The 9,009-nt window shown below is 43.6% G+C and overlaps 1 long non-coding RNA gene across 1 annotated transcript; it reads right to left on the minus strand.

Moving 5' to 3' along the window:
* Positions 1-1,913: 1,913 nt before the first annotated feature.
* On the minus strand, positions 1,914-2,732 carry LOC139024191 (uncharacterized). The gene is made up of 3 exons (XR_011475484.1): positions 2,616-2,732; positions 2,018-2,073; positions 1,914-1,972 (listed from the first exon to the last, which is right to left on the minus strand). It is a non-coding gene; the product is annotated as an uncharacterized lncRNA (long non-coding RNA).
* Positions 2,733-9,009: the final 6,277 nt, after the last annotated feature.

Genomic DNA, 9,009 nt, shown 5'->3' on the forward strand with positions numbered 1-9,009 from the left:
ACTTAGATTACACACAGGTGGACTTTATTTAACTAATTATGTGACTTCTGAAGGTAATTGGTTGCACCAGATCTTATTTAGGGGCTTCATAGCAAAGGGGGTGAATACATATGCACACACCACTTTTCAGTTTTTAATTTTTTATTATTGTTTTAAACAAGTTATTTTTTAAATTTCACTTCACCAATTTGGACTATTTTGTGTATGTCCATTATATTAAATCGAAATAAAAACCAATGTAAATTACAGGTTGTAATGCAACAAAATAGGAAAACCGCCAAGGGGGGTGAATACTTTTGCAAGGTACTGTACTTGTGCTACGTTCTGTACATTGAGTCAGGAGCAGGATATTTGTTATTTGGCCATTGGTTAGTTTTACTGAAAGGACTTCTGATTGGTCAACCACAGGCTGGGGTGGGGGGCTATAAATGGCATCGTTTTCCTTTGTTCAGTGGAGAAAAGCTGAGGACAGGGGAGACTGAACATATTACTCCCAGCATAAGATCTTGATTTGTCCTTCTCTAATAAACCTATTTTTCTCCCCCTGATTTGCTTTGGAGTTTGTGTTGTTGAAGAATAACATCAATTGCTAACAAAGCACTGTTGAAGAGGCTATTTTCCTGGCACCTCTTCGCCAGGGCCATCACCTCCGTCCTGTAGTCTGTCTCGTCGTTGTTGGTAATCAGGCTTACCACTGTTGTGTCGTCTGCAAACTTGATGATTGAGTTGGAGACGTGCATGGCCACGCAGTCATGAGTGAACAGGGAGTACAGGAGGGGGCTGAGCATGCACCCTTGTGGGGCCCCTGTGTTGGGAATTAGTGTAGTTGAGGTGTTGTTGCCTACGTTCACCACCTGGGGGCAGCCAATCAGGAAGTCCAGGACCCAGTTGCACAGGGTTGGGTTCAGATCCAGGGCCCCAAGCTGATGATGCCCTTAAAGGGTACTATGGTGTTGAAGGCTGAGCTGTAGTCAATGAACAGCATTCTTACATAGATATTGCCCTTGTACAAATGGTATTGAAAAAACACAACTGCACAGAACAACAGCACACACACACACACAACACACACACACACACACACACACACACACAACAACACACACACACACACAACACACCACACACACACACACACACACACACACACACACACACACACACACCACACACACAACACACACACACACAACACACACACAGGATGACATACGCACTATACATACACATGAATGTAGTACTGTAGATATGTGGAGTGGTGGAGTAGGGCCTGAGGGCGCAAGGTGTGTTGTGAAATCTGTGAATATATTGTAATGTTTTTAAAATTGTATAAATTGCCTTAATTAATTTTGCAGGAACCCCAGGAAGAAAAGCTGCTGGTTCGGCCTGCAGCTAATGGGGATCCATAATAATAACAAAACAAATAGGCCAGTGTGCAGTGCGATGGTGATCGCATCACACACGGATCTATGGGGCGGAATGCAATGATTAATAACTAGCCTCTCAAAGCACTTCATGATGACAGAAGTAAGTGCTACAGTGCGATACAAATTTAGATAAATTCAGTGTACTTCGTTGTCTTGGGTCCAGGAGCAATGGTGGACATCTTGAAGCACGTGGGGACAGCAGACTGGGATTGGGAGAGATTGAATATGTCCGTAAATACCAGCCAGGTGGCTTCTGCGCATGCTCTGAGGAGCGGCCGGTAGCCCTGCGAGGGTTAACGTGAATGCAGTTGTTACCTTTATGTGTGGTCTGTTTGAATAGACTAAAATGAACACCTTTGTATTCATAAAAAAATGTCAGGATACCTCCATCCTGATACCCCATCCTGGTACCTCCATCCTGGTACCTCCATCCTGGTACCTCCATCCTGATACTCCTCTGATACCTCCATCCGTACCTCCATCCTGTACCTCCATCCTGGTACCTCCATCCTGGTACCTCCATCCTGGTACCTCCATCCTGGTACCTCCATCCTGATACTCCATCCTGGTACCTCCATCTATCCTGGTACCTCCATCCTGATACCTCCATCCTGGTACCTCCATCCTGGTACCTCCATCCTGGTACCTCCATCCTGTACCTCCATCCTGGTACCTCCATTCCTGGTACCCTCCATCCTGATACCTCCATCCTGGTACCTCCATCCTGGTACTCATCCTGGTACCTCCATCCTGGTACCTCCATCCGGTACCCATCCTGGTACCACTCCATCTCCTGCATACTCCATCCTGATATCTTCCCATCCTGATAACCTCCATCCTGTACCGCATCCTGAGTACCCCATCATCCTGATACCTCTCATCCTGATACCGGTCCATCCTGGTACCCCTCGCATGCCTGAACTCATCCTGATACTCCATCCTGACCTCATCCTGTACGCTCCATCCTGGGTACTCCATCCTGGTACTCCATCATGGTACTCATCCTGATACCTCCATCCTGGACTCCTCATCTCTGATACCTCCATCCTGATACCTCCATCCCTGGCCTCATCCTGATACCTCCATCCTGGTACCGTCCATCCTGATACTCCATCCTGATACCTCCATCCTGATAAACCCGCATCTGTACCTCCACATCCATCAATGATAACCCCTCCATCATGATACCTCCATCCTGATACCTCCATCCTGGTACCTCCATCCTGATACCTCCATCCTGATACCTCCATCATGGTACCTCCATCCTGATACCTCCATCCTGATACCTCCATCATGGTACCTCCATCCTGAAGAAATGTGTTTGCATGATTAATGCAGAAGGAAATGTATTTCTATGTGTCCTATCTATGTGTCCTATCTATGTGTCCTATCTATGTGTCCTATCTATGTGTCCTATCTATGCTTTGAGATATAAAAAAATTGAGCTAGCAGTGTTATTAAAAGTCTGATTGAAACATTCAGTGAAAGTATGAAGGAAATTATATATTTTTTAAAATCTGAAAAATACAAAAATCATAAGGAACCATGGCAAACGTTTTCAGAACCTCCCTGTAACCTAAATATAAAGTTCCCAAAAAAAGGGAACATTTTCACTTCTGTTCTGAGAACGTTTTAATAAAGTTCAGTGTTACCGGTCAGGAAATGTTCCCAAAACCAATAGCATACTGTACGTTCCTACAACTTCCAAAGAACCACATGTGCTAGCTGGGTGTATACGTGACAGAAATGTATTCAATTGCAAATCACTAGCCTTGAACAGTGAAGCACAGAGGTTATATAGTTAGTTTCCCTCCCGTAGTTTTGAAAACTGGTATTTGCTAAAGGTACTTGCCTTGATTATACAGTTCTATCAGTTTACTTATTCATGCATCAAACCCCTCCTAAATGCCCAGAGGCAGTAGGCTTGTATGCATACAGGACTTATAGTAGTGGCAGCAATGTGTGTGTTTTAAAACTGGCTAGTCGCTATGACTACTTTTGTTTTGTAATCATGGCACCCTATTCCCTATGTAGTGCACTATTTTTGACCACAGGGGTAGGGTGTATTAGGGGGTAGGGTGTAATTTGGGATTCATTAAGAGAAAAATTTGATATTTCAACCCACCCTTGTCTGGACCACAGTTCCACTCTGTAAAGGTGAACCACGGTCACAGCAGCAGGTGTCTGACAGACAGACAGACAGACCAGACAGGGGGCCTCAGAGTGCACTGAACTATCCTGTACCCGTCTACCCATGTATTCTTCCATTGTTTACTGTGTATACCATTCTTCCCCTGTGATCCACCGGGAACAGCTCTTTGCCGTCACCGAGAGGCCACATCCGTTTCACCTGAGTGCCGTGTTGGCATCCTCCATTAGGGCATCGGAGGGGGCCCAGGGGGAAAGACAGTCCACCCCTCTTCCTCCCTCCCTCTCTCCCTTTCACTCCTAACTCTCTCCCTCCCCTATCCCCACCTACAGTCTATCTTACCCCCTCCTCTTGCTCCCTCTCTCCCCTACTTCTCCCCTCCTCTATCCACCAACTCTCTGCCCACCTACAGTCCACCACTGTCCTCCTCCCCTCCTCGCACTCTCTCTTCCCTCCTCTCGTCTTCCTCCCCATCTCCCCACCCACTGAGTGGCCCGTCAGAGGCCCTGGGGTCTGGGACATGGACTATTCGCCAGAGTGCCAGCCAGACACAACGAGAGGTGAGGTGAGACAGCTAGAGGTGACACCTGCCTGCCTGCCTGCCGGAACATTCCCCACTCTCTCTTCCTGCTCTCTGTTGTCATGGTAACCCCGGCCCTGAGCGACACACTAAAACACTTTGGGGAGAAAAGAAAGGAATAAAAATGGTGAGGAGAAGGCGGAAAGCAAACCAGACGCTGGACCCTCTTGAACTGTGATTGAGTCATTTCAAAGTTGTTTTTATGTTGTTTGTATATCAGAGAAGGACTGCAAGATACACTATATTTACAAAAATATGTGGACAACCCTTCAAATGAGTCGATTCGGCTATTTCAGCCACACCCGTTGCTGACAGGTGTATAATATCAATCACACAAGAATGCAATCTCCATAGACAAACATTGGCAGTAGAATGGCCTTATTGAAGAGCTCAGTGACTTTCAACGTGGCACCGTTATAGGATGCCACCTTTCTAACAAGTCAGTTCATAACATTTCTGCCCTGCTAGAGCTGCCCTGGTTAACTGTAGTGCTCTTATTGTGAAGTGTAAACATCTCGGATCAACAACGGCTCATAGAATGGGACCGCAGAGTGCTGAAATGTGTATAAATCGTCTGAACTTGGTTGCAACACTCACTACCGGAAGCAACGTCAGCACAAGAACTGTTCGTCGGGGGCTTCATGAAATGGGTTTCCATGGCCTAGCAGCTGCATACAAGCCTAAGAGCACCATGCGCAATGCCAAGCGTCGGCTGGAGTGGTGTCAAACTTGCCGCCATTGGARTCTGGAGCAGTGGAAACGCGTTCTCTGGAGTGATGAATCACGCTTCACCATCTGGCAGTCCAACGAAAAAATCTGGATCTGGCAGATGCCAGGAGAATGCTACCTGCCCCAATGCATAGTGCCAACTGTAAAGCTGTTTTTCATGGCTGTTTTTCATGGTTTGGGCTCGGCCCCTTAGTTCCTGTGAAGGGAAATCTTAACGCTACAGCAAGAAGCGAGACGAAAAGACAGAAGAAAAGACAATGACGTTGTAAACTATACTTTACTTCCAATGTTGTAGCAAAAGTTCCCATAACTTACCATGACCTTAACCCTAACCCTAACCTTAACCCAAACCCTAAACCTAGCTCCTAAACCTAAACCTAACCACTAACCCCTTACCCTAACCCTAATGTTAACCCTCATTGTAACCCTAACCCTAAACCTAACCCCTAAGCTTAAGATAGACATTGTCCTCGTGGGGAAGTGGGAAATGTCCCCACAAGGGAGAATGTTCCTTGTTTTACTCTCCTTGTGGGGAGAGTAAACCAACCCCCCCCTCCCTAAACACACACAGTAAGGTCTTCCTTACTGATGCTTTGTGACACAGCTGTCAACAGTGTCCCCCATCCTGTTTCATATTTCATACAGTACATGTCCAGCCACTGCTCACCAACCGATGAGGACCTGTCTGTCACTTTACCTATGGAGAAGGTCAGCCAAGAACTCAGGAATAGGGTATATAGAATGTATCTCATGTATTCAACAAGACTGTGATAGCCCACAGAGCTAGAGCCTATGCATTAGAGTGGGTGGCTCACAATATAGTAGACTTTGTCAAGTCTAGACTACTCACAGCAGCTTTCTGGTTAAGAAAAATCRTGTCAGTTCAGTTTCTTGTCACACGGGGGCAGTGTTGAGACAGAAAACCCTGAGAGGTGAATATAATTGGATTTGGGGGTAGTGGCTTTCCTGAAACAATCTTCAGGGCTCGGTTACCTTCTAAATGTAATATTTTACGGTTATTAGTTAACTGTCCAAAATGTTATATCAGTAATGTAACTTTAGGATTACCCGTGTTTCGGTTTATAAACTGAGGGATTGTGCTGGAGAAATGTAAACATTCTCAAATGTATAGACAGAGCTACAGATGCAAGAARGACAATCCACGTAATAAAAATGATAGTTTTAACCATGTTTTGAGGCTACATATTGTGTTTAAAAAAAAACATTTACTTTGTTTAATAAACATTGGAGTAAAACTGATGGGGTTACTACAGTTGAACTAAGCTCATTTACAAGTTATATTGTTCAATAATCAATGGGTACATATCATTAGTTTATAAGTAAAACATTTTTTTAATGTCCTTGAGAAAACAGAAAGGTGTCGCAATGTTGTTGTTTTTCATCTCGCCAACAACCTTTCTGAATTTAACAGTAATTATCCGGTTTTTAAAAAGTATCTGTCATCTTATTGGTGTCTTCACTGGTCTTTGATTCTGAACATCATGTCAGATTTTAACATGGTCATCTGTACCGTGTTCTACGTTAGCCATTTTGTTTTAACATGGTCATCTGTACCGTGTTCTACGTTAGCCATCTTGTTTTATACACTAGTGGTCAATTACTGTACTGTGTAGCTACGTTAAGCCATACGCTGTTTTAAAAAACATGGGCGATTCTGTACCGTGTTTCTACGTATAGTAGCCATCTTTTTTAACATGGTCAATTGGTCTGTACTGGTGTTGCTATACGTTAGCCCAATTCTTGGTTTAACATGGTCATTCTGTACCGTGTTGTCTTACGTTAGCATTAGCTTGTTTAACCAGACTGTTCAGGCGGTCTGCTGTTCTACGTGTGTCCATTCGTTGTTTGTAAAACAGACTGTATTCATGGTCTGTTACTGGTGGTTTTCTAATGTGCATCTGTTTAAACGAAACTGTTCAGGGACTGGTACTGTGTTGTTAACGTTAAGCCAATCGCTTGTTTTAAACCATGGTCATCTCTACTGTGTCTATGTTATCCATCTTGTTTGAACATGGTCATATATGCTGATCTGTTGTTCTACGTTAGCCGATCTTGGTTTTAAACATGGGTCAGCTTAGTGGACTGGTGTTGTCTCGTTACCAATCTGTTTAACATGGTCAGCTTGTAACTGTGTTCTATGTTGAGTCATCTGGTGTTAACTATGGTCATTTGTATCTGTGTTCTAACGTTAGCCATCTTGTTTATAACATGGTCATCTGCTACTGTGTTCTATGTAGTCCATCTTGGTTTTTACACATGGTCTATCTGTACTGTGTTTACGTGCGCATCTGTTTAAATCAGCTGTTCGTGGTTAGCCATCTTGTTTTAACATGGTCATGCTGTGTACTGTCGTTATGCTAAGGCTCACTCTTGTTTTAACTATGGTCAAGAATTGTACTGTGTGTTTCCTACATTAGCCATCTTGTGTTTAACATGTCATGTGGCTGTAACTGGTGTTCTCTATATGCTTCTATGTTTAACACTGTCATACCTGTAGCTGTGTTTCTATCGGTCAGCCATCTTGTTTTAGCAAACATGTTCATCTGTACTTGTGTTCTACATCAGCCCTCCTTGTTTTCAGACTAGGTCAGGCTGTACTGGTGGTTCTACACTCTAACATCAAGCCATCTTGTTTTAACATGGTCATCTGTAGATGTGTTCTATGCTTAGCCATCTTGTTTACTCAAGACTGGTCACTGTTAGTGTGTTCTAACGTTAGCCATCTTGTTTATAGACAGACGGTCAGTGTAAGTGTGTTCTATCAAGCCAGCTTGTTTTAACAGACTGGTCAGAAAATCCTGTGAGTGTGGTTCTATCGTTAGCCATCTTGTTTTAAACTGTGGTCACCTGTACGTGTGTTCTACGTTAGCCATCTTGTTTTAACAGGTCATCTGTAGCTGGTGTTCGTCTAAGCGTATCGCACATACTTGTTTTAACATGGGTCATCTGTACTGTGTTCTAGCGTTACCCATCTTGTTTTAACATGACTGGTCATGCTGTAGCTGTGTTCTACGTTAGCCATCTTGTTTTAACATGTCAAATCTGACGTGTTCACTAGCCATCTGTTTTACAGACTGGTCATCTGTACTGTGTTCTACGTGTAGCCCTAGCTTGGTTTTAACAGTGGTCATGCTGTACTGTGTTTTACGTCTACATCTAGTTATAACATGGTCATCATGCTACTGTGTTCTACGTCACACATCTCGTTCGTTCGTTATATATGGGTCATCTTGTAACTGTGTTCTACCGTCTAGCCATCTTGGTTTTAAACAGACTGGCAGCTGTACTGTGTTCTAGTTCAGCCATCTTGTTTTAAACATGGCAAAAAAAATAGCTCAGATGTGCGAGTGCCTTTTGAATTTTTGTCTGGTCTAGTCTACCTTTGGTCTGGTCTGATCTGTGGCAGTCTGGTCTGGTCTGCTTTGGTCTGGTCTGCTCTCTGGTCTACCTTTGGTCTGATCTGTGGCAGTCTGGTCTGGTCTGCTTTGGTCTGGTCTGCTCTCTGGTCTACCTTTGGTCTGGTCTGGGGGCAGTTGCATACATAGACTTGGACAGTGGGTGATCAGGTACTTTTATTTGCAGTGAGGGTTAGGTTGAAGGGTTGAAAGATACATTTGCGGTGGTGTTTCTAGCTAGTATCAAAGATGTAATCTATTCCTCTCTGATGCTAATTGCTAGGCCAAGTCTGTTCATAAAATATAATCACCTTTACTATTAAGCAGTATATTTTATTAGATACTGCTGTGATGTTGTGTGAAATGTTTCCACAATTTTTTTAATTTTCCATTGTCTACATTACATTCTCATTCTGGAAGTTTCCAGTAGGCCTAGAAGACAGCTTGTGAAGTAACGATGCCTTAGATAGGATCTAGACCTTGCAAAGCCAAAGAGAGGATTATTTGCTTATTTCTAGTATATATTATAGTTAGTATTTTAGATTTGTCTAAAGGGTTAACCGCTACGGGATCGGTGTCCCTAAACCGGGATAGRTGTTGTTGTATACAACAGACAATTCCGGGACAAAGACATGGCTCATATGTGACTATTAGAGTAGCTATTAGAGCAACAACAAAACACTTTTATCACGGCATCTGGTTTGATAC

Source organism: Salvelinus sp. IW2-2015, unplaced genomic scaffold (assembly GCF_002910315.2).
Source record: "Salvelinus sp. IW2-2015 unplaced genomic scaffold, ASM291031v2 Un_scaffold1170, whole genome shotgun sequence".
Classification (NCBI taxonomy): domain Eukaryota; kingdom Metazoa; phylum Chordata; class Actinopteri; order Salmoniformes; family Salmonidae; genus Salvelinus; species Salvelinus sp. IW2-2015.